General features: G+C 37.8%; 1 protein-coding gene and 1 long non-coding RNA gene across 3 annotated transcripts in view; one reads left to right on the top strand and one right to left on the bottom strand.

Annotated features, from left to right (window-relative positions):
* DPYD (dihydropyrimidine dehydrogenase) overlaps positions 1–27526 on the bottom strand; it is a 780991-nt gene that overhangs the window by 161690 nt on the left and 591775 nt on the right.
* On the top strand, positions 12417–26799 carry LOC110260441. The gene is made up of 2 exons (XR_002343743.1): positions 12417–12593; positions 13539–26799. It is a non-coding gene; the product is annotated as an uncharacterized LOC110260441 (long non-coding RNA).

The following is a 27526-nucleotide window of genomic DNA, read 5'->3' as shown; positions in this document are numbered from 1 at the left end:
AATAGATTTTAAAAGACTGATAACACTAAATGTTGACAAGAATGACAAGCACAACTTTCGTGTAGTACTAGCTGGAGTATAAGATGGTAAAATCACCTTGGATAATTGTGTGAAAAATCACTTTAAAAATTAAACATAGATCTGTTCTATGACTCAGCCGTTTCATTCCCAGATTTTTCACCCAGGAGAAATGAAAACAAGGCTACACAAATGTAGGTAACAAGAATATTCACAGTGGCCCTGTTTATAATAGCCCCAAACTGGAAACCACCCAAATGTCCATATCAGCAATAAAAGGGACTTGCCTACTGATACCTGCAATAACAGATAAGAATATAAAAAAAATACTATGTTGAGCAAATGAAGCCAAATATCCCCACCCCCACATACACCCACACCTACAAAGTGGTAAGAGTGTGAAGAGACAGACACGGAGAGAATGAATATTATTTCCTTTATATGAAGTCTACTAAGAAGAGTCAATATCTATAAATATCTACAGCGATCTACGTATAATATGTGGGAGATTTGACTGCCAAGCAGTACCAAGGGAATTTTCTGGTGTGAAGGAAATATCCTCTGTCTTATTCAGACTGCAGTTATTACAGATGTATACAATTGTCAAAGCTAATTCACCTGCAAACTTAATATCTGTGCACTGTATTGTCTGTAAAATCACGTCTCTTAAAAATTTTAAATATTTAAATACATACAGGAAGTAGCAAAAAAGGTCCATCTTGAAAGTAAGTCTCTCCCATTTAGATCCACTTCTAAGAAATCTTCTGATGGTCAGATCACTCATTTTTACAAGATGTGAGAGCATCTTCCCATTTGTGGGCAGAAACTACATCCATGAGAAAATGAGTTTTATATTTTAAAGGTAAATGGGACTAAAGATCTTATCTGCAGTAAATCACGAAAGAGAAATGTGGAGAAGAAGATGACCCATCAGGAGCACTTTTTATGATGTTGATAGCCTCTTCAATGCTTGTAATCGCCATGAAATTTTCTTAAAAGCAATGCTTTTAAAGAAGTTATATATAACACATATAAGCACGTACACAAATGTAAACACACTGCTAGTGACAAATCACTGGTTATTAAGAATAAGGACACATGGAGTACAAAAATGATGCAACTATAAAGGCAGGTATAAATCACAGCCTCTGAATTGGCCAGGTATGCTAATCACTGCTACATGTAGAAAGACACTGCTCCAGTAAGCAGCAAAGGCAGTTTGGCCCTTTGCTGACTTTGTACTAAGTAAGACCCTGGAGCCAAATTTCAAAAATGTCATCAACTGATCACAAATATTGTTAACATATAATGAGAGTTTCTAGTTCTTCACTTTATGCCCAAATTGCTATTTGAGTATATCTTTACCTCTCCAAAATAAGAGAGCTTGCACTCAAGGGTGTTATTCCCATTAAAACCTTGTAATCATGAATTGATCCTCCCAGAGGACTCTTTAAAGAATATTTGGCTTATACCTTATGTCAAGTCTATGATGGGTTTGCAATGAAATATCCTCTCCCCATTTGCTGCTTTTCCAATCTTTTTAGGTTTTCTGATGAAATTTCAGGCTCTTGTCAAATTGAGGTCATTACTTTGTCGATTGGCATGGATATTTAGGCTGAACTGGCAAGTGTGCAACCCTGGATGATTCAGCTCCTTGCCAAATGGCATTTAGCGAACTTCTGCATGCATGAAAAGGAGACAGCCTATTATCAGGACCAACTTGGTGGAAAAAAGGATACACAGACAGTATCTAATGCACATATCTAAGCAGAAATGTGATGCATATGTTTCTCCTCGTTCATAGATGCTCATTCAGTTTATATTGTTGCCATAAGTGGTTCATCATCCCAATGCTTAAATTGTGCTTAATGATTCCAAATAGCATTGGGCTGTTCAGAATTGGGCATTGGGCATCACAGATGTGCTACTCCAGTTCCAGAGGCATGGCTAGAACACAGTTTCCATGCCTCAAGGGGAGAGACGTTTTCAGTAACCTTTGCCAAAACTGCTATATAGTGTTTCCTCAACAGAGCTCAGAGACCCTCTGTAATTGTGTAGAAGCTGACAGAAATTGTATTAGACTATACCAATCTTTCAAATCTTTTCAAGTATATCTGCAATGGGTGTAAACAGGGCCAGCAGTCACAACGCATATATTTTTTCTAACACTAATATTTGTTTTACCCTAGGCAAAAAGAATAAGGCATGAGAAATGGCATGCTCACAGGCAGTAAATGGCTTGCAAGAGGTCTCCTGTTTGCATTCTAGAAGCTCATTTATTTATAACTCCAGAATACAAATCATAAGGCTCCCAGAGTTTTTATTTACTAAAAGCTAAATTGTTATAGGGCGGCTCTTGAAATTTGAAATTTTAAAATGGCAAAGTACTAAACAGTTTCAAGGAAAAATGATATATACCCCCACAACTAGCACAAACTGAGCTAGAAAAACCTATCTGTGATTGCCAAAAAGGGCTAGCACTCTAAAGACTGTAGGCAAACAAAATGCTAACAAGTTTAATTATTCACAATGGCACATTTATGGAGAGTATAATGTCACAATCAATAATTACAAGCCCACACAAACAGCATTGTAATAATTCTACAAGGCGTGTTCAGAAGTGAAATAATTTAGAATTTGAAATCAATAGCATTTATAGACATTGGAAAATGTCAAATGGAAAATGAATGCCAGTATTTGTCTTCTTTCTGGAGCATTCTCACCACTCAGATTTTAATTATTCCTTAAAAGATTTCCTACTACCTGAATGCAAAAGCAAACATTTGCCCTTTCGTGTCTCAGTTAACTCAACAGATTTAGATTTGTCAGGGAGTTGCTGCTGTTGTTTTTCGCCTGTGCCCTTGGCATGGAGAAGTTCCCAGGCTAGGGACGGAACCGCACCACAGCAGGGACCCGAGCCATGGCAGTGACAACGCTGTATCCTTAACCCACTGAGCCACCAGGAAACTCCATGGGAGCTATTTTATATACAGAGAAGTGGCAAGTCATCATGAGAAATAAGGTTTGTCCCAAGTTTTACCCTTTAGTTTACACCCCTCTTGGCTTCGCTCCCTTAAGATCTTCTCAGCCTCCGATCTCACAATGTTTCCGTTTCCTTCATGTCACTTCAAAAGATTCACTGTCAGCACTTCAAAACAAAGGCTTTGGCACAATTACTGTCTACCACAAGGTGTTACTTTGGTAAATTCATAAATTAAAATGCTCCTTGTAATTGAAAATACAAGCAATTGTGTAAGGGGTATTTGGAAACTCTCATTTCAACTTTTCTGTGAATCTACAATCGTTTCAGAACAAAAAGTTATTTAGAAAAAAAATCTTATATACAGTGCTTGGATTCCTCCTGCTCTTAAAAAAAATTACTTTGTCTATATTATTTGGAAAAAAACAAAGACACAAACTGTGAATATTGGAAAGAGTTTTTTTAAAAATATAGCATTTAGGGTGGGAGGGATGGACTGGGGGTTTGGGATTGGCATGTGCACACTGAGGTATACGGAATGACTGGCCAATGGGGACTTGCTGTATAGCACAGAGAACTCTACCCAGTAAGTATTCTGTGATAATCTGTGTGGGGAAAGAATCTGAGAGAGAATGGGTATGTGTGTATATGTATGACCAGGTCACTTTGTTGTATAGGAGAAATTATCACAACCTTGCAAATTATACTTCAATAAAACTTTTTTTTTTTTTTTTTTTTTTTTTTACTGTGGATCAACAGTAATGAACCCCACTAGTTGCATGAAGATGTGGGTTTGATCCCTGGCCTCACTCAGTGGGTTAAGAATCTGGCATTGTGGTGAATGAACTGTGGTGCAGGTCACAGATGTGGCTCGGATCCCACTTGCTGTGGCTGTGGGGTAGGCTGGCAGCTGCAGCTCTGATTTGACCCCTAGCCTGGGAATCTCCACATGCCACAGGTGCGGCCCTAAAAAGCCAAATAATAATAATAAATAAAATTAAAATATAGAATTTATAATTGTTTTTATTAATTGCCATTTCCTATTAAGAAATAATAACCATAATAATAGCTATCTCTTACTGAACTGTCTTAACATATGCAAAGGAAAGCACTCTGTTAAATATTTTAACTTGCACTTCCCATGTGGCTCATAAAGTAACTACTCAGTGTTGCTTCTACAGTGGCTGTGGCTCGACCCCTGGCTCAGGAGCTTCCAATATGCTGCAGGTGCAGCCACTTGTTTTTTGTTTTTTTTAAAAAAAGATTTTAACTTAATTATCATTTAAATCTCAAAAAATCCTTAGGAGCTATTACTTCTGATGCTCAAAATGGTTAAATATCTTGCCTTTATAATAGTAACTGTAAGATCTTAGATCCCACTCAAATCTGTTGACTCCCAAATCAGTGCTGCTTCCCACATTGCCTTACTTCAAAAAGTTAACATTTGTATGCGTTTAAGTTCATACTAATATGGTTCTAGGCACTGCACTAGGTTACATATTTGTAAGAGTGCTCAAAAAAAAAAAAATCCTGAAACCAAGTTGCTGTTAGTCCTAAAAACAAAAGGAAACACCCTGTCATTTTCTAGTAAAAGCTGTTCTAGTTATGAAAGCATTTCACTGTCAATTCTAGTCTTTACTGACACTTCATATTACTGAAAAAAAAAGATGTATTTAGCCATTTCCCCATTAATGGAGTGATGTCCAATCACCTTATGTATCACCAAATTAACTGTCACCTAAAAAAGAAGGAGCAGAAAGTTTAATTTCGGGTTACTCCAGAAACTATAGCAACCAGGCTGTTTGGCAGTCAAAGGGTGTAAAATCCAGATTAGATAGATGGATATATTTACATATTCACTTTTACATTAAACAGAGTGTATGACACATCCCTGTATAAAACCTATTATTTAAACACTTCAAGTGAAAAGTGTTAAAATAAATGGCTCATGACTTATGAAGTGTTAAAATAAACGTTTATTTCAACACTATACATGTCATAAGCCATTTATTTCAACACTTTCTACTTCAGAAGGCTCACCCAGACACAAAGGAAAGATTTCATTTGCTAAGACATGTCAAGAGGCCAAGATACAGAGGCTAAAACTGACGTTTTGATGCTAGAGCCCCTGGTTTGGAGAGGCTGGGTCAGAAGGTGCAATGGGAGGTTTGATGCTTCACCCCTGGTAAAGTTCTATGGATGTGGTAGGCTCTTCATCAGTAGCACCTACAGCAGCTTCATTTGCAAATCACATTTATCTAAACTGATTTTGAGACTTCAAGATATCTTGAGCATCAAATTGCAAATGAAACATGCTCTTTGGTCATATTTCTACAAAGAAAGCATATGTTTTATTTCATGTCTCCACATATTAGAAGAGTCTGATGTAACCCAAAGGCTCCAGGAAACAAAGCTTCCAAGAATAAAGGCAGAGTTTCATAAGTATAATAAAGCCTTCACAGCACTTCTTACATGCCAAGCTCTATTCTAAGTACCGTACAAATATCAACTAACTCAGTCCTCCCAGCCATGTGGAGGGGTGGGCGGTCTAATTTCTGCCATTTTTTCCAGATGAGAAAATTGAGGTACAAGGGGGTTGAGTAACCTAACCAAGAGAAACTAGTAGAGGCTACTCAACCACTACATGATGCCTAAGTGATGGCACCAGGATTTTACCCCAAAGTCTCCACACTTCATCCCTGGGTTAGGCTGCTGCCTCTTAGACATAAGAGAGCAGACTATTTTGCATCCTAGTCTAGAAGTTATGTAAGCTTGAGTAGTTGTCAAGCTCATCACTTCATCTTCAGACAGGACCAGCCTAACAGGTGAACATTTCTGTCCTTTGTAAATAAGACATCCAAATTAAAAGAATTAATGATGCTTATATAGGAAATTAGTATTGACCAATGGCTGACAACAGCTAAGTATGTATCTTTCAGCTTTGCCTATTTTAAGATTTTATTTTGCTATAAAATATGGAATGTTTATGGTTAAAATGAGAATGTCTGATAGTGACTGAATTATTTCCCTCCACGATGTTTCTACAACCTCTTGACAAAACTACTGGTAAATGTTTCCAATTCCAAGCAAACCCAATAGCAGTAGACATCATATCCTGAAGCTCCCTTTGGGGTTATTTTATAGCCCAGGCACCAGGGCGCCACCCTCATGACTTAATGACCTCCCAAAGGCCCCACCTCCTAATACCATCACATTGGGGGTTGAGATTTCAACATATGAATTTTGGGGGACACAAACATTCAGTCCATAACACCAATCAATCTTTTTGGCAATCTCAAGGCCAAAAATTGGTGAAAAGAAGCGGGAGACTGAGGGCATTGTGACATATGAAGAACATGCTTTTAACATACCATAATGCCAGGAAAAAAATCTTAGAGTTCATATTATAAGGACAGCTGCCATATCAAAAGAGGAAACCAAAGAGTAGCAAAACTTTGAAATGTATTTGACAAAAAATGGGCATGATATTTTTTCTCAAATAATAAGTTCAGTAATACTAAAATACATATTTATATATATTCTCTATATTTGAGATGTTATTATTAGAATATAAGTTACTTCAAATAGTGTAATTTTGATAATTACTTTTCACATATTGCATATACTAAGTGAATGAGTTCTGTCTTTGCATAAATGAAACCTGATATTTAGGAGTTATTACAGAGAGTCAATTTTGTTATTTACTACTGAGACTAAAATAAAGATTTTTATATATACAGATACATATATATATATTTATATACCCTCACATATATACATATGGTGTCTGAGTGTGAAAATAACAGCCTTTTCTCAATTTAAGAAAGTTCCAGCCATTCAACTGGAAGACAAAATTTAAATTAAAAACAAATTTTATACACATTTGAACTATACATTTATGATATTCAAATACTTTCTATCCATTAAATTGTCAGACTTTTTTTTTTTTTTTTCTGTCTTTTTGCCTTTTCTAGAGCTGCTCCCGCGGTATATGGAGGTTCCCAGGCAGGGGTCTAGTCAGAGCTGTTGCCTCGGGCCTACGCCAGAGCCACAGCAACATGGGGATCCGAGCCGCGTCTGTGACCTACACCACAGCTCACGGCAACTCCAGATTCTTAACCCACTGAGCGAGGCCAGGGACCGAACCCGCAACCTCCTGGTTCCTAGTCAGCTTCGTTAACCACTGAGCCACAATGGGAAGTCCGACCAGACATTTCTTGAATGCTCACTATAGTAGCTGTTCTGTTTGGAGGCAGTGATATAACTTAGTGTAATACATGCTAATGGCTCCAGGAAACCTGAGCAAATGATTATGACAGCTCAGAGGAAGGTTTGCTGTACTTTGTCTGGTTGGGTCATCTTTAATTGAAGATAATTTGAGTTCAGTCTTAAAGGATAAGTGGCATTTTAGAAGGCAGGGAAGGATGGGAAAAGAATCACAGACAGAACCGCATGAGCAAAAGATCAAAGATCTGGAAGTAACTGGGACACGAGGTGTGGAACAGGCCTAGAGTAATCAGTGGATATGCGTGGACAGGAAGGAGACAAGTCTGGAGAGAGAGCGGCCAGTGCCTCTGCGACCCACATCTCATCTCCTCACTGGCCTCTGATTTCAACTGCAGCTGCTATGGACACTTCAATGCCAGCTATTAGTAACCCCAAGAAGGCAGATGTCCACTGCACATCCTGCTAGGCTTCTTTCTACCTTGTGCCCCAGGGTCACTGCGGACACAGCAAAAGCCTACGAGGCCTGTGCAACTGCACCCACGGAAGTGCACAGCAGGACAGCCCTCAAGTGGGTGGCGCTGGGCACCTCTGCATAAATGCTTCAGCTTCCCACTCTGTAAGCGGAAGATTTAGTGAGACCCTCTGCCATCCCTATACTTCTCGGAGTTTGCAACTGTCATCTCAGAATAACATCCTGCACCGGCTTTTGCTTCATCTTTGCCTTTTGCGCCCTCCTCCCTCATGCCTGCTTCCTGAGACCAACTCCTAAGTCACTACCTGCACCCAAGTTTTCCTCTCAGATTTGTCTTTCAGAAGAGCTCAAATAAGGCAGTGAGAGATACACGGGGGCTGATTTGGGAAGGGTCCTACACTCCACTCAGCCTTTTAGGTTTTTTTTCTTACAAGAGTGTGAAAGCCCTTGATAATTTTGAGCAGAGTGGTCACCAGATCGAATAGTATTTTAGACTTGATAAATGACAGTGGTGTTAAATAAGGATCAGAAGAAGATGAAAGTGAAAGTGAAGAGGTTATTAAAGGTCACTTAAGAATTAAGTCTGTTGGAGTAAAAAAATAAGTCTCCAAAGATACGTATACAGCATCATCCCCTTTGTCTAAAGTGCAAATCCAAGCAAAACCAAATATCGTATTCTGAGGTGTACTACACACACACACACACACACACAAAAAACACACAAGATAAAATTAGAGAGAAAACCACCAACAACTTAGAAAATACAATCATCAAGAGTGGGATGGTGGTTATCTCTGAGGTGAGACAGGGGCAGGGGTGTCAGTAATGGGCTAACATTCTAGTTCTTAAATTGAGTTATTGGGATCATGGGCTTATCAGAGTAATAACATAATGCGTTAATAAGTAAATCTGTAAAGGGGCCCATGAAAAGACCAGTCATGAGAGTGTGTTGTGATTGAGGACTCCTTTTTGCACATCCAATATAATCCAAACAAATGAACCCGAATTTATGGGATTAAGCAATAAGACCTTGTTGCAGAAGATTTCCATACGGTTGTTTGCTGGTGAAAACATGTGGAATTAACTATTCTCCACATCTTTTACTTCAGCTTTGAAAAAATCCACTGGAAGCTACTAAAAAAACAGAAACTACTAAAAAAAAACAAAAACAAAAACAAAAAACAAAAAAACCCCCAGTAATTGCAGTGAAATGAAGTTATTTAAAGTATACACTGCTATCTGATTGGGTAGTGGGTAAAGCAGACATGACTTAAAAAATAGAATTAAGGTCATCATCTATAAATTCAAGTGTTTGAACTAAATCAAGGTTATAGAGATTGAGAATAGATAAAGGAGTCGTGTCACATACAGAGCCCCACCAAATAGGGCCTTGTGATTAGTCAGATATACACAGTAAGAGGCTGGGAGCATCAGGGAGACCCAGAGGCTAATGTCATTAACTATGCTAATTGGGGGGGTGGGTGATAATTTGGATTTGAGGGAGTACCTGAGGTTATCTAGGTGGAAAATATCTGAGCTATTTAGGAACATGGAATAGAGTCTGTTATATTTTGGTTTGGCATGCATGGTGTACTGTACAATTGGGATTCTGTAAATGTCTTATTTATATATAGTCCTCTAGACTGAAAGAGGTGTGACAATGTTGACCACTGGAAAGCATTTGCTAAGATTTTGTCCATCGATGGACTTTAGGGTCATAAAACCTCAGTGTAAATTCCGCTTCCCTCTCTTAATAGCTCCCATGAGCTGGATTTTAATCACTTCAAAAATAAAGCTAACAACACCTACCTCATGAAGTTGTTGCAAGAGTCAAATGAAATTCTGAAAATGCTCTGAAATAGTAAAAGTGTTACACAAATACTAGTTACCATATCATTTAAAATATAGCTTTGGAAATTGAAAAATATATAGCAACTGGATTCTGAGGTTTCTGATGATGATGATAGCTAAAATCTGTTACCCTTACTAGATACTAGCCATATATTTAAGTATTTTATAATTCTTATCTCTAAATGATGATGGCAGAAGTTGGAGTGACAGAAAGACCAGTGAACCAAGGACCAAAGTATTCAGTCAAGACGGGACAGTGACTTAAGGATAGTAGATGAAATCAAGCAGCACAGGTGAGGTGTGGTCACAGCAAAAAGTCAAGGTGGTGGACTGAAGGCAAGAACTTCCAAAGAATGGTGATTGAAGACTGTACAACGATAGTTTGGAAGGAGCAGTACAATAATAAAACAATTATCATTAATTTTTGCTCACATTCAAACTCAACAAGCTTAAATTCTTGCTTTCTATTCTCAGCCTCCCCATACACCTGTTCAAGGTAGGCTCGTCAGACTAAAATGGGGAAATGATATGGACAATGGCATATATGGATAGATAGGTATGTACACATATCTCTAGATGTATATAAAGTTACCTTTCACCACTGTCATTCTTGGCAGATAAAACACTATAATCATTTTATAGTTGAATGGGATATAATGCAATGATTGTTCTTCACAGGAAAAAAAAATATGATGTTTTCACCCTTTTACTTTCTTTAGCAATGATTAGTTCCAGAAATATAAGGTATCATCACTTTTCAAAAAGCACTGTAGGTTATAAGATTGCTCCTCTGAAGTTGGCAACATGTAATAAATGTGCTCTATTCCTAAACATCAATCAGTTTCGAGAATGGCAGTTGCTTGTAGAATGGTAATAATAGAAATAGTCAGCTAATAAGTACGATAGGCTTTAAAACACTGGATGACAGATGTGAAGACTTCTTGCTACAAAGGAACACTCTCTTATATAATTATGGTTTTATAACTAGTTACATCAGTTTCTAAATATTTAGTTTTTGAGATTCCTGTATCTTTTTTGTAACAAAACTCACATGGCAGTGTTCTGTACTGACCTAAGAAAAAAGATAGAGAATATATTCAAGAACTACTGAAAGTATTCTGGAAGGTCTGGCGGCACTAGGTCATTTGGAGAATACCCCATTTTAATAATCACTAAAAGCATGATGATTCATCTCACAACTACCTTAAGTTAAAACGTTTAAGCAGTTTATGAAATAGTTACATATATGTACTTTACTGAATGTCCTCCTTGGTAAAAAAAAAAAAAAATGATTTTTATTTTCAAAAGCGAAAATTCATTTGTGGTCAAAAACATAAAAAAAGTATATCCCTAACCTAACTTGGGTTATACATTACTAGAGATAGGGTATGTAGACTGAACATACCTATATGATGCATTCTATCTAAATGCCAATGAAGTACAGTGGACACTTTGAAAGGAAATCGGAGAGTGGGTGAATTCCAGGATGTGCTGGGAGCGAGTAATCATCAAAGGACAAAGTAAGATAATTGGCCTCGGGCATTCCACACTTCAGACATTTATGGAAGGAATGGAGGTGGAAGGCATACACTGATTTTACAGAACAAAGAGATAAGTGTTTGCCTTGAGTGGATGGTCTGTAAAATGATCCGAGAGGTACCTGGGGAAGTAGATGCTTGCTAGATTGTAGAGACTTGGTCTAAAGGGACTAAGATGAGTGGCAAATGGGACATTGGCATAATACGCAGAGTTCTTCCTGTGTGTGGTACTGAACAGATTTTGCAGGGAATTTTATTTTATTTTATTTTTTTCTGTCTTTTTAGGGCTGTACCCACAGCATATGGAAGTTCCCAGGCCAGGGATTGAATTAGAGCTGCAGCTGCCAGTCTATACCACAGCCACAGAAACACTGGATCCAAATTGAATCTGCAACCTACACCACAGCTCATGGCAACACCGATCCTTAACCCACTAAGCGAGGCCGCGAATTGAGCCGGGGTCCTCATGGATACTAGTCAGATTCGTTACTGCTAAGCCACAACGGGAACTCCTTGAGGGGTATTTTAATATCTAAAGGTGATGGGAGAGAATGCGCAGGGGAACTAACTGGGTACCTCTACATGCTGGGCACTGTGACAGACAATTTTGACTTAAATATGTCATCCTTACAATTAGACTTTATTATTAACATAGGTATTCAAAATTACATCAATTCCAAATTATTTTAGAAAACTGCAAAATTTGGGAAAGTTTAGTACCAACTGACATTTGCTGCTGGGGATGAAGCTATGACAGCCCTCTTTGAGAAAGAGACAAAAGAAGAACCGATACATCAAGAAAGAAACAATTTGCATCTCTCTCCTACCTTGCTATAGGAGGCAGGAAAATAAGAAGGAAAATCGTGTCAAATGATTATTTCATTAAAAAAAATAATAAGTTTCAGAAGGTCATTTCCAAATTGTTTTATAAGGCTGCAGAGAGTAAGCTTTTACTTGAGAAAATGAAAGCGCATTCTTAGAATTGAGAAGCAAGACGAGGCCAGGCATTTGGCACGCGTTGTTTATCCCCCTACCGGCTCTGGGTGTTATCTTCAGCTCGCAGTCATCAGCTGGCAAGGATGTTTTTGAAGTTTAAACTCAGTAAGTTCTTTGCATCGTTTATGTGGCCTCTACCCAGTAACTCCTCAAACACTGAACTATTTTCAGTTTCTTGAGATCACTTTTATTCCCATCTCTGTGTCAATTTTGCCATTCCCACTGCCAGCAATGTTCTCTGCCTTCTTCTATGCTTCCTTTGAAAACCCACACAAAATGTTATGCCCTTTGAGGGGCCTTCCTGGATGGTCCGCAGTCACCCTGTTCTTTCCTTTCATTCCCTCTACAGGAGCAGAACGTCACCCTGAACGGCAGCCCTACAGGTGAACACGCCTCCTCTTTTGCGGTCGGAACTCAGCGAGGGCAGGAGAAAAATCTACTTACCACCTTGACCGTGGGTATATCCATGGGAAAGGAAATAAGCGCTTTAGGAAACACTGAGCATGGTCAGGTAAGTTCCTGAAGCTCTCTCTGTTTTTTTCATGTGCTAAATGGGGGCAGTGAAAATACTTACCCCCCAGAGTTAAACAAGAAAGCGCATTTAAGTGCGCCCCTTAGAGTCTGCTGCACCGGAAGCCATCCGCGAATGCGAGGTCTTACCTCCGCTACCACCACCTTCACTATTCCTAGTTATCACCAAAATGCATTCTTTAACTTCCTGGAAGATGGAAAAGGGTTCTGTTTTCCTCTAAAACTTGGAGACCATTAATTTTAAGTTTTAGAAAAGCGACTGTCTTTGGGACGTGGCCATTTGAGTTTTAAGAGTCTCAACGAAAAATAATCAGCCTTTATTTCTTTTATCATTTATAATTTGTCTTAACTTTTGATCACAGCCTCTAAAGAATTAGCAATTTGGGATACATTAACTGTAACTGGAAGATACATAAAGGACAAAATTGTCCTTATTTTTCTCTTTTAGGAGGCGGAAATGATAAGACATTTTTGGTTAGAAAAAAGATATTAGACTTAGGTTTATAGTCAGTTTTATTCTGGATCCATGCTGGGAGAGAAAACAATGAGTGTTACACTTCATTTATAATTTCCACTGTGAACATGATAAGGACTAGTATACACTCAAATCAAATTAATCCACGGTTGTAGCACTTAAGATACAGTGAAAATCCCTGATTCAAGTGTACAGTATCACCTATAAAGCCAAAATAAATGGGGTAAGATAAGACTTCTCAGTCTTGGGTTATAGTGTCAATGCAAGACTTGAGCTGTGTTAATTCAACAAGCTTGATCTTGATTGCCAAAGCATGCTTGTCAATAGTTAACTCCCAGGGGGCATGTCAGAGGCCTGTACAGAAACTAGCTTAAATACAAAATACTATAGCAGGATTTGTGATCCTTTTCCTAACACTCAGATTAAACTGTTGATTTTTTTTTCTTTCAGCTTTGTAAACCAAGAACGTGTTTTCCATATTTCTACAGTAACAAGAAGAAGAGAAATTGCATAGAAGAATTGTAAATGCTGTTATTAGGATTCCTTGAAACCGAGATAAAATTCTGTCACATGAAATCACTATAAAGCTTTTATCTGAGGTTTGAAATAGCATTTCCCCACCATGATTACAATATAGAAAAAAGCTTGCAAAAATGTTAATCCATATTGAGAAATAAATGTATTACAGATGAGTTGATGGGTAATGATTCCTATAAACTCAAAAACAAATAGTTTGCAACTTTAATAACTCTTCACTTAGAATCTTCTGCTACGATGATGCAATGAGGTTTCTGGGCTTCTACAGCCACTATTTTTTACATTTAAGAAAACATAGTGAGGATCAATCTTATGATAAAGAAAACTGACATCCTCTCTGGTGATTAAGGATAAAACATGATATTACAATTTGTATTTTTTCCTAAAATAATACATTTCTTTTTGCTATTTGACTCTTCTGGGTTAAGAGATACAGATTAGTAATCTACATTTTCCTTTTTATTAAACTTGACAAAGCATTCTATGAAACTGAGTATGATGAAGATTATGGCAAAAACAAAAACAAAACAGAATATTGAACATAAATTTCACATAATTGAAACATTATCCCCTTCTTTTGGTGATCAAAATTTTCATATATGTCAAGTCCTCAAATACAACTGAAAATGGCCTTGATATCATCTCTCTTAGTTTTTTATCCAAAACAGTGGCTAAAGAGGAAATCCGATCAATGCTGCAATAGCGAGGATCAGGCTGAAACAACCAGACCAACCAGACCATGATCCAGCTCTTTTTGGTTAACTATAGACAGCTGTGACTGACAATTCTGATTTTTAGTACATAAATGCCACATTTCTCTTCTCAGTCTGCAAATTTCTGGATTGAGAACTCCAGTGAGTCATTGAAACAATACTAGTTTTGATTTATCATATTGGTTTTACTAAGGTAAGACAAATGTCTGAGATACATTCTTAAATTCTCTTTGAACTTTTATGTACTGGCAAATCTTTCCATCGTTGTCCCTAACTTAAGCTTCCTAAATGTCAGCTGACCCTCATAACTATTACCACATTTTATAAATGAAAAACTAGGCTTGGATGGGTCAAGTGGACACAAGGTAGCAGCCGAAAGCTACACTCCAGGACTTGAACCTAGGTCTACGGATTATTACAAACGTGGGTCTCCACCTTTATCAACCTATCAGAGATTTCTTGATCAAGGCAAAGCTTGCAAACAAACATACTGAGGCTTCCGGACCTAAAAATGTTTTTGTTTTTCTCCATCAGCTGTCAAAATTTACTTAGGGAAAGATAAAACCCACAGTTTTTAGTTACACTGTGTTGTCTTTTCTTAGAAAACCACTTCAACTCCCCCCCTCCCCCCAGTAGATAACAAGGGCAAATCAGCTCTTATTCACTATCCCTTTTATCCTTGGACATTGTCTTACTGGATGCTGGGAATTCTCATGATAAATTACACCATGCTCCTCTTGCTGTTGCTCGTCATGCTCCTGCCTCACTTGTATCTGCTGTTTCTTAAATTCCTAAACTCATGACAGTAGGTCTTTCGTATGCCCTTTTACCTCTGCCCAGTGCTCAAGGCATCCATATTACTGCATCATTGGCACCTTTTATTTTTACAAGTCTCAGCTTAAACAGTATTTCTCAGAGACCCCTACCCCAACCTAAAGCCCCATAGCTTTACTCTCTCTCAAAATTATGTCACCTAGGCCTAGTTTTTCTATGTTCATATCAGGAGTATCTGAAACTATCCTTACTTACTGTTTATTCCTCCTGTCCCCACCCTCACCTCTGCTCACTGCCGTCTGCTCAGATTTTGGAACAGTGTCCAGCATATAGTAGGCTCTCTTGCAAATACATTTAAAGGATAAAGAATTGAATCAGTCTCTTTAACATCCAGATATAACATATCCCACGACAATATTTTTAAGAATAACATTTGCCATTATGAGCCCCATCTCTGGGAATTTGATGGTAGCAGAATTTGTGTCACTGCGATGTACAACAACCTCACTGTCTATTTTCTGTAATGTATTTTTAAAATATCAATACTGATTATGAGATAAATTTAATACTTTAGTCTTCTCATCCAACTTTTAAATACAATATTTCTTAAATCATTTCTGGTCTTCTGCTAACTTGCTCAATTACAAGCATGTAACTAGCCACTCAGAAGCCAGACCATTTTAGTATTCTCCATGTATATGATCAATTTTCTAAGAAAACCCCATTCCCTTATTGTAGTGTTAAGTTTGATTCCTCTACTCCGAATTTTATAAATTAAACATTCCGTATCAGATGTATTCTACAGCATTTTATTGAGAAAAGTAATATATCGTGCTTTGAGTAAAAGTAAAAATTACTTCCAGGTCTTGTGAATTTAGACAAATAGTGGTACTGAATAAAGTTATTACCCATCACCAGATTTTTTTAGATAATAAGATGGAGATATCCAGAAATAAAGAACTTAATCTAAGTTTCCCAAGAATTAGCTCCTAGTAATTTTAGTAGAATATGGATTTCAGAGAGATGTTGTCCTATAAAATCTGTATGATTCGTCCCTCTGAGTTCAGAAGGGTATTAATAAATGTCCCCAGGCAGCAACATCCACTTGGCTTAGGGTGTTGAGGAAGACTACTAGCCAGGGAATGACAAATAGTGCAGCGGTGCTCAGAATCCTCTGCTAGAAGAAAGCTCTGCCTCATGGACAGAGTGCACAGGAAGCATCCAGACACACTCTAGGAGTGCAACCTAGCACCGGATTAAATAACCTTGCTGGGGTCTGCCATTCAGGGGCCTGGATCTTTGGCCTTCCCATGCAATTAAGCTCAATGTTCCATTTTACTTTGTCAAGGGACCTCTGGGGGATTTTCTTCACCTTTTGTGTGAATATTTCAAATGAATGCTACATCATCTAGTTCTGGCTCTCCCTTTAGCAGACTAGTAAGAAACCAGAGTTTTATCTAGGTCAGAGTAATTCATCTGACCCACAGCAGAAAGTTCCTGAAGAGCTCAGCATCTTACTCAAATGCTGATTTAAAAAGAGATGGAGTTGGGAACACACTTTTTTTTTTTTTTCTTTCCTCTTTGTCCTCGATCAAGCCTTCAAGGCAACGTGAAGTTGTAGCTTGCAAAGGATTATATTCCAGATCATTCTTCATTTTGGGTGCAAATAAGGAGGATCAAGACCTGATTTCCTGTCTGTCAGTTTTGAGGAAGTGTAGAGTACCACTCTAACTCCACAGCCAGTCCCAAAAGATCAGGTGGTATTTGCTTTTTGTGAGCAGTGTGCTTCCTGCTGAGCCACTGAGGAGAAGCTTTGTTCAGTGAGAGAGCACCGTACTTAGCATGGCAACAGAGTCCTTTAAAATTCAGACCCTCGTCCAATTATAAAACATGGACAACCACTTCCCATTTCTGAATCCTGGTTCTCTTATCTTGACGTGTTCACTAGGATTCTTCAGAGGATTAAATGAGAGAAGGAAGAGGAAAGTATGGGAGCTCAGAGTGTCACAGGGACGCTCGTTATTTGGCTTTTCTGTTGGCTTTGCTAGCTGAGCACAGGGTCCCTACTAGCTGTTGGGGGAGCTCAGCATGGAGGACAACACTACCCATCACACCAAGCAGAAACCCAACTTTTCTTTGGGAATCGTCACCATTAGTCCCTCAAGAAGGATATATGTATCAACAGCTCTGGCTGGTCCACTACCTGCTCCAAAGGCTCTAACTGTGAGTGCTTAATAATAACTTTTCAGTGTGTTCGCTACTTTTCTTATATTGTAGGCCATCCAGGAATACTTTCCAACTATTACAAATGATAATCATGAAGAATTTCTAATAGCATGAAAAAGTATTTATGATGGTATCATCTTAAGAAAAAGAATGTAAATAAAATTGAATATACAGTTTTTATGGTGATAAATTATAAACTGCACGTGTATAAAACATACATGTATAATGTACACATGCACACACACACACAGTAGTGAAGAGTTATTAGAGCTGAGGATGGAATTACTGATTTCATGTTTTTTCCATATTTCTCTATTATCCAGATAAAACTTTTTCCACAATAACATCTTTGTTTGGCTAATAATTTGAGGTGTCATATCCATTGGCTTTGAGGTTATTACAGTTTGGAACGATCTGCTATGAGGGCTATTTTTGCCTTATTAGTGGCCTTGTCACTCCCTCAAATCTCTCCCCTTTCCCGACCTCAGCTGGAACCAATGCATGGATGTAGGTAGGAGTTTATTTCATTATTACCAGTCCGAGATAATTTTGAGGGTGAGAAGAAAAAGACCAGCTCAGAAAAACATTAAATAAGTAGGTTTTTCAGGCTTCTGAGATCAATTGGATGTGGTGATACTTATCATAGCCTCCTCTCATCATTGGAGAAGAGGTAATATGCATTGAAGGTAAAACTGTAATACACATCAAAGAGGCTGTCCTTTTAAATTCAATATTTCCCCAGAAATCTGCATATTGTCCACCCTCTGCTAATCCTATGTTTTGAAAGCCCTGCAAAAGTATCAATTTTAATAATGAAAATTAAAATAACATAGAGGACAATTACCAAGGCTTAAAGAGACAGACCATTTTCAGTTTACTGCCTGCTTACCACTGCTTTCTACTGCATCCATCCTCAAATCACCGTCTGTACCCCCGTCTGCCCCCTGGTGAACCATTGAGTCACAGAATTCCAACGAACGAACGTAAGGACTTCCGCACCCTGAATAACCATACCTGATCTCAAACATGCTGCCTTGTGACCACATTCACTGCATTCTTCTCTCCGAAGTGTGTTTATATCACCAACCCTTTTAGCACCACGTTCATTTTTAAGAGCAAACCAGTACCCTGAGATAATTGTGAGCCTCTTTTTGAAAAATGATTTTTTTCCCCCTGTGATTTGAACTTAGGGCAAGAGATTTTGTCAAAGGCAAACAGGCATTTTTTTTTTTTCTTTCAAAAACCCAAATTTTGAACACCTGTGAAAGGCCTTGATTTGACACTCTGTCATGTCCTAGGAAAATTCTTGTTTATTCTCTATTTCTTCTTCAACTTCCACTACATCTTCAATTACTTCCTGACTAACTTAATATAAACAAATAAAAATACCGTAGAGAGCATAGGCTCAGAAGCTGATTTTTTGAGAGGGCTACATTTTGCTAGAAGCATATTCTGTTGCTTCTAGTTCTAATCTTTATTTACACAACAATTAGTCAGCTATAGTAGGTCTTTCATCTGAGTAAATGATCCACAACCCTTTCCAAATATGTTAAGGAGTTCATTTCCATCTGAATTCTCCTGACAAAAACTAAAATAGATAACCTTAATAAAGCACTAATGAGATCATTATAACTAGGTTTATCTGTATTTAAAGCACAGATTTAAGATCTTCTTTAATGATTAACTACTGGAAAACTTTGTCCAATCCCTTGAGTTATTTTTAAATCTTCATATACTATAATTACATTTATTCAATCATAAAACTTTCCATGCTGCTGAACACAATTGAACTTTGAATAAGAACAAGTATGTTACAAATCTTGGCTGTTTAAAAGGTTAATCTTTAAGTAGATTAATGATGCAGTGATCTTTACCCATTTCAAGCTTTTTTTTTTTCACCGAGGAAAAGATACTTTACAAACTCCCTATCTGGTCAGACTTATGGGGATAATTTCTGCAGAATATTAAAGGACAAACACCTTGAAGTTTTCTTATTATAAGGTGTCTCTGAGATCAGATAAATCCCATGTGGCCAATCACCGAACTTTTCAGTTGTATTACAATAAACGAAGTGCACTTTTATCATCAGTTTTAAAGAAGAGTGACAATTAGTTATAAAATTATATTTCAGCTGAAATCAATGTGCAAAACTTCAACCCTAAAGTTACTTGGCAGATTTAGAAAATCAGTACATTTTACATGTGGTACCACAAAATTAAACAGATAGAAATCCTTGATATTCACTTTTGTTAAATACGAAATAGTTATTTCAAAACTTAACTCGCAGATGACTATTATTTTAAATTCACAACGTAGAATTTCAGCATTAAATTCAGGTTCAGGGCAAGTTGGAAGGTATCTCCAGCAAAGAGGTGAATTTTAGAAATGTAAATTTCTAATATAATCAAGCCTTTCAAACATGGTTTGCCATGGGTGCAAAAAGCCTAAGGGTAAAATTCAATAATTTCTGACCCCTGAAATCTTGGCCAAATAAAAGGAATGCAGAAAATCAACACAGAAATTTATAAATCAGCTAACAGGCTAACAGGACAACACTGACCCTCATCTACACTCTAAACTATTCCCTCTCACAAGGTACAGTTACCTCCCCAGTGATGGCAAAATGGCAGGAAAACTTATAGCGTAAACCTTTGCTTTTGCGTATTTACCAGCCAGGGCTTTAACAAGCAATGAAGAGGACTGAGGAAGGTGCTAAGCTATTTACAAATTGGAAGGTCTTTTGCATTTATCTAGGAATATATAGATATTGTCAATGTGTGATTAAATTACTGTATCAGTTTTCCTGGAGGATTTCTGTGTTTACTGATTTTTTTTTTTTTTGGTGAGACGTTTATCCAGCTCTCTCAATCCTGTCCTCTTTCTTGCGTGAATTCACACATACTAAAACGCAGGTGTTTTACTTGGCTGATATATGTCATCTGCATTATTTGAAACCCTGCAGCCCCCAAATTTCTTGGTGACTGTACAATTTGGGAACAAAATTATTACTAAATAATTTCTAGGGCTAAGACAATGTCTAATGAAACACACATACAAGTTCGTGAGCTATCTTTTCAATTTTCCTGTTGAATTTTAGGGGTAGAGTTGAAGAAAATATCTATTTGGAAGGAAGCACAAACTAAATTATTGTCATCATAGCCTGTGAATTATTACTTAATGCCCAGTTTGCTCATAGGAGACTTTATAAACCACCCAGTTAAGGCAATTTTTATCTTAAGAAGCTTATAGTTTAAAGTGCAATGAACTTTAAAATAAGTAAAATAAACATTAGCTCAGATACATACATCTAAGTACAAGTAATTTGGAACAATTTGAACAAAGCACATATACTCATTAACAATGATCATAATAACAACAATAAGATATCCAATGAGCTCTTACTAAGTCATGTTCTACTAGAAGCTCCACGGGGGCAAGGACTGATCAGTGTTAGCGACCACTGTACCCCAGTGAGTGAGACTAGCATCAATTACCTGCTAGGTAAGTCCTTTCCTCCTGAAGTTCACAGTCTAAGGAAGAGAGACTAGAAATTAGAAGTAGAAATCTATACAATCGTATAGCGTGATGCACAGTCTGCATGTGGTCAGGAGGGGGAGACTTCTAAAGTGTTTGGGGAGTGTAAGGAAAATGCTGGGCTTGTAACTTAATAAATGAAAGACTGGTTCTGATGGTAGGACTGGCTCCATGTTTAATGGAACAGAATGTTTGTAGGTCCATCAGCAATAGAGAACTTGACATGATACAGAAGTGACATAGCTTAGCATGGGCTAGCGTGTTTGCAGGTAGCTCGGCACGGCCTATCATGAGCTGGGGGTAGTGGTAAGGGATGACAACAGATGAGGTTGGGTTGGCTGGGACAAAATCATGCAGAGCCCTGGGATGCCACGATAAGGCAATCTGCATCCTAGAAGTCTATCCCTTCTATAAATTTTGGTTAAAATAATATCTTGGCCACACACCTTCTCTGATCCTTCCAGAGAGAAGTGATCTCTGCCTCCATGGAGCTCCTACAGAACTTCCTCTGAGTTGGTCTTTCTCTGAGTTGGTCTTTTCTTTTCAACAGGGGGTAGAGTGAAAAGAATAGGGAAGTAGTAGGATTCAGAAGGCAAAGGTTCTGTTCTCAATTGCTGGTACTCTGTTTGTCTTACTGGTACTCTATTGTCTTAGGACAAATTTGTTAACCTTATTAACTCTGGGCAACAATACTCACAACCATTTATCACACAGGTTATTGTATGTGAAAGTGCTTTAAAAATTTTGAATTGTTACTTGAGTTATTTCAATACATATTGTGTTATTTCCTATAAGAATGTGCATCCCTTCAAAAGGTGTAAGATTTAGACCGTAGGAGGGGTGGACAGTAGTCTGCCAATTATTTATAAACCTAAAGTTTGAAGATTTATCTCAACCGTGACTTCTTCCAGAAGCCCTTTGCTTTGCCCCTCTCCTTGATGAGTTTCTTTCTCTGGTCTCCATCCACAGATGTGCACAGCTCTTGTGTGGTACTTGCCACCTATGCCTTCTAGTCTTCCTCCTCTCAGCATCCTTTGCTGGATCCTCCTGCTCTTCCTGATCACAGAATGTGGAAACTGTCTCTGGGTCTCTTCTTTCTTTATCTGTATGCATTTTATCTCATCAGGTCTCATGATTTTTAAATACCCTGAACTGTTTACAGTCAAAATCCTCTAGTTAGGTATTAAGCTCTTCTTTTCCCCTGAGCTTCCTAATCCAATATCCAATCAGTGACTATACATCTTCCCTTGCATTTCTAATAGACATCTTAGATCCAACACACTGGAAACGAACTACTGATTTTCCTCCCCACTCCTCTGCCATAAAGCTGTTTTTTTCCATGGTTCTCCATCACTTGAAGTGCCATCATTGCTCATTAAGATCCTTGACCCACACTACCTGGAGTCATCTTTAACTTCCCTTCTTCTCATTTCCAAAACCCAAGCCACCAGCCTGGTTTTCTTACAAAACATATCCTGACTGCACATTCCCACCCTCCACTGGCTCCGTTGCTGCCTCACGAGTCTAGGTCATGATCATCTTCTGCCTGAATTCCTGCACTAGCCGCCAAAGTGATCTCCCAGCCTCCATTCTGTTGGTCACACAATAGCTATGTGACATTTGATTTAAAAGGAGAAATTAGATGGTGCAACTATCCTAAATAGTAGAATAAAAACCCAAGTCTATAGAGGGCCCACTTGAGCTCTGGTGACCCCTCTAATCTCATTGCCAATCACTCTCCTCGTTCACCTTACTTCGCCCCACAGCTCCTCACTCCCAAGCATCCCACCACCTCAGGGCCTGTGTGCTGTGCTTCCCTCTGCAGGTAAAAACATGGCTTGTGTCCACACCTGGTTTTAGTCTTTCCTGACCACCATATTGTCTAAAATTGCGATCGTATATCTCCTCTATCCCTTCTTCAGTCTTTTCTTCAGAGAACTTATCACTATATCGCATTAAGTGTCTACTTACCTATTTATTTATTGCCTCGCTCCTCTATTAGAATGTTAATCTCCGTGACAGCAAAAGAGTTTAGCTGCCTTGTTCAGTCTTGTATTGCTGAGCAGCTGAAAATAGCAACTCAATTTTTTAATACTTATAAAATAGTCAATTAATAAATGTTCAATAAAACATAATTATAAATATATATGAATAACTGATTTCAAGTAATGGACCAGTTTAGCATTTGGGTGCATTCTGATCAAGGTCATGCTCAAATGTCTACTGGTCCACCGATCTTTTCTTCATAATTTAACTGAACAGTCATGGGTAATAGCTCTTCCAGGTTTCCTTGGTAAGGCACTTTCTTCAACATGTTTTCTTTGGCAGTGCTGATCTATGTATTTAGTTTGCAATTGTCCAGTTCACTTTATGTAGCTAACTCTGACTAATGTGCCATTTAAGGGCTTACTGTCATTCATCTCATGACTCAGCCTGTTCCAGGAAATGCAAAGATCAAAAAAATATTAACTTCTCTTTGATTGTAGTTTAACATTTTTCCATATTCAAAGATGTATTCCCCTCTGACTTGAACAATATCTAATGTCAAGGAAAGCTTGCCTACTCAGGGACTTCAAAGCCAGAAGAAATGTGCCAGGTTACAACAGAGGTTCCCATTTTCAAAAGTGACAGGTACCATCTGACTGCCCTGTTAGTGCATTACAGCTTAGGGCAGGGCAGCCAAAAACTCCAGAAGGAGAGTGGATAGGGAAAGAGATGTACAATTGTTGTTGATAATATACTAGCATATGACGAAACTGCATTAGTTAAATACTCCTCAATGTTCTTAATTCAATGTCTAGATTTAGAAAGTCTCAGACCAGTGCTTCAATTATCCTGAATTACCTGGTGGTATTACTACCCCCAAGCAGACTTCCTGCCATTGCTACTCTCTAAATAAAAGTTTCAAAACTTGTGTGGAGAAAAGGAGGACAAGCAGCAAGCTAATTTGATGTGCATAATTGGAAAAAAAGAAACAGTTTCTTGTCATTTGGCAATGATGCGAAAAGCTAAAGAAATCTAAAATCCTGAATTCTGTGCAGAATATAATTTATCTTCCTTGCACAATGAAATTTACTAGTACCATATCAATTTTAATTATGTGTGCATATGTACACACAGACACTAAGCCACACACACCCACACACACACAGACTCTTACTAAGATAAAGGTATTTCATAAAGTTTTTTCCTATAGATCTTGGTAGACACTGAACTTGAGCTAATGAATGGCAAGAATTTACCATTAAAATATAATGTGACATGTTGACTCTCTAAGATATCAAGGTTCTTATACTGAATTTTTCAAAGAATTGTTTTTAAGGCCACACTCATGGCACATGAAAATTCCTGGGCTGGGGATTGAATCTAAGCTGCAATAGTGACCTACAATGCAGCTGTAGGAAGCCAGATCTTTTAATCCACTGCACCAGGCCAGGGATCAAACCCATGCCTCTGCAGTGACTTGAGCTGCTACAGTCAGATTCTTAACCCAGTACACCACAGCAGAAACTCCAAAGGGTTGTTTTTTAATTATATAAAATGTAACACGTAATTTGATGAAACACTGCAGATTCACATGAAACGGTGATTCAGGAACGATTCATTCCTTCCTGAAAACCCCTCCTAAATGATAGTGAGTCAGTATTAAAAGAAAATAAGCACAGAGGCATGAAGACAAAAGGGAAAAGGAAGGCATCTTCTGCAGATGAGAAATTTTGGAAGATGGAAGGTGAGCTGACAAGCAGTTGGTGACTGAGTAGAAACTTAGGAGGATTCCTGGGATGGAACTCCCAGAAACTCTAGGGGCTGCGGAACACAGTAGTGTGGTGGAGTGAGGCTCACAAGGGACTGAAAATGGGAGCATCCTTTGAAGATTGATATGTAGAGTTGATGGGATCCCAGGCTCCCTCTTGCATTCTTTGCAGTCAGGTTTCTCGTAGTCCATTAGGGACCAGAGATGTATATTTATGGAGGAAGTGCACCAGAGGTACACCAGTTAGCGAAACTAGTGGAAGCACTAGTTGTGATTGAGATGAGGATGAAAGGCAGGGAAATGAAATGAGGGTTTGTATATTGAACACCGAGAGGACCAGTCATTCTCCCTTCCTTTTCTATCAGAAGACATGTGCTTCCATGATAGGAGACTTGGGGGTTCTTCCCCCCCTCCCTTTTTTTTTTGCTTTTTAGGGCCACACCTGGCTAGGGGTCGAATTGGAGCTATAGCTGCCAGCCTAGACCACAGCCACAGCAAGATGGGATCTGAGCCACATCTGTGACCCCCTCCACAGCTCACAGCAACACCAGATCCCCAACCCACTGAGCGAGGCCAAGAATGGAACCTGCATCCTCATGGACACTAGCCAGATTCATTTCCACTGCGCCACAATGGGAACTCCTGAGGGTTCTACTCTTAAGAAACTACTTATTCCTAGAGAAAAGACCTCAAAAGACCTTACATTGGTGAGCCCCTGTAAAAAGGACAGCTTACTGTACAATCATCTACATTTAGACTCAATAGCTGATCAACTTCACTCAGAAACTCAGAGCTTCCAATCAACTTTCAGTGTCTCAAGCTTAAAACTGAATCAAGAAAAAGAGCCCTGGATCCCTAGACATCTCAGGAAGTCTCCCACATGAGCTAGATAAACCAAAACAAAAAATCAAAATAAATGAATTAATAAGAAGGGGGGAAATAGAAACAAATAAGAACTGAAGAAAAAGTAAAAGAAAAAAACAGAAACAATATTCTTAGAAAGAGTAACATGAAAGCATTGCATCAAAAGATCAATAAAAAAGAAACTATTGCAAAGCAAGAAAGAATTTTAAGAAAATTAAAATACAACTACCAATACAATAATAGGTTAAGGGATTGAAATGATATAAAAATACCTCCCAAAACACAGAATAATAAATCTCCAAAAGAGAGAGCAATAAGATTCAAATATGAGATAACCTATTTTTAAAAATTAGAACTAAAAGAAAACACTGAAGAAAATTAAGAACCATTCTTTCTCAGGAAGTATTTAAGCAAAGATCCAGAAAAATATATTCAGTAAATATACTAGGAATGAGGAATGTATGGGATCCAGAAATAGAGAATACAGCACACGTGCTAAGTTAAGGGCCATTCCTAAATGAGGTCAGGTACACATGAAGGACACAGGTTTTATTTTTATTTTTCGAAAATATTTACCAAATTTCAATTCCATAAATAGAGTGTCAAAATATCTACTTCACCACCACCTTTAAAATATTTCACCAATTTGATACCTAAAAATAGCTCACTGCTGCTTTACTTTGCATATCCTGTAAACTTAATTTTAAAAGTATTTTTTTTCTTGTGCTATTATCTATTTTCCATTTTTTGCTCAAAGAACTTTAAAACTCTACCTCTGGTTCAAGCCAGACCAGCAAAGAGCTGCTTTTATTAACTTATACCTTGATATTATGCTATAAACTCAGGGACGTCATTAGAAAGTCAACTTACTGGTAAAAGCATGCTGTTTCTTAGTCTTTTTCTTGAGGTATTTTATTGAGCTATTATATTACATGGCATTCGCTTAATGACAAGGCATAAATCTTGGTTCTGAAGGAACTGTTATTATCCTACAAACACTTTAACATTCATATTTTAATTTTGTTCATGATTTTTAAAAAAATATACAGGAGTTCCCGTCGTGGCGCAGTGGTTAACGAATCCGACTAGGAACCATGAGGTTGCGGGTTCGGTCCCTGCCCTTGCTCAGTGGGTTAAGGATCCGGTGTTGCTGTGAGCTGTGGTGTAGGTTGCAGATGCGGCTCGGATCCCGCGTTGCTGTGGCTCTGGCGTGGGCCGGTGGCTACAGCTCCGATTCAACCCCTAGCCTGGGAACCTCCATATGCCGCGGGAGCGGCCCAAGAAATAGCAGCAGCAACAACAACAACAACAAAAAAAGACAAAAAAAGATAAAAAAAAAAAAATACAGATGCTTAAGATTACATGCAAATACATTCGATATTTTCAAGGTGATTTTTTTTCAGAAAGCTTTCATCTTTAGAAAGTTTTTCCATTTTCAAGTAGGGTAAATATTCACACATTTTTTTTTTCTTTTTTCAGTAGTTTAATCTGGCACAATACTCTTAATTTAATACAAAATGTATTTTCATGTATAGGAAGGAGAAAATATATACTTAGATTTTTTTCCCCAGAGCTATTATTTATCCGTTCATTATATGTTTAATAAAACATCTTTTCCCAATTTACATGATAGTCTTCTTTTATAATATATCACATCCTTTGGAATACAGAGTTTCAGGATTTTCTGTTCTGTTTTTTGGTTTGTCATTGATTGTTATACCAGCAAACATTTTAAAAAATTATCATAATTTTGAAATTGGCTTAATTATCATCGGTTGCATATGTCCTTTTTCACTTCTCTTCTGGTTGAAAATATTACTAAGAATTTTTTTCCTATTTATTCTTACTTCTGAACTTTAAAACAATTTAGTATGTCTTAGAAAAAAGCTTATTGTAATTCTATAACTGCATTAAACATATAACTTAATTTGAAATAAATGTCATGCTTACAATAGTGTCTTTTACTATAAGAACATAGTTTTTTTTTGTTTATTGAAATCTGCTTCTCCATGCTGCAGTTTCTATTTTGTTATGTT

This window comes from Sus scrofa, chromosome 4 (assembly GCF_000003025.6).
Source record: "Sus scrofa isolate TJ Tabasco breed Duroc chromosome 4, Sscrofa11.1, whole genome shotgun sequence".
NCBI lineage: Eukaryota > Metazoa > Chordata > Mammalia > Artiodactyla > Suidae > Sus > Sus scrofa.
Note: the sequence above shows the minus strand (reverse complement) of the source record. Positions and strands in the feature narration are given on the sequence as shown.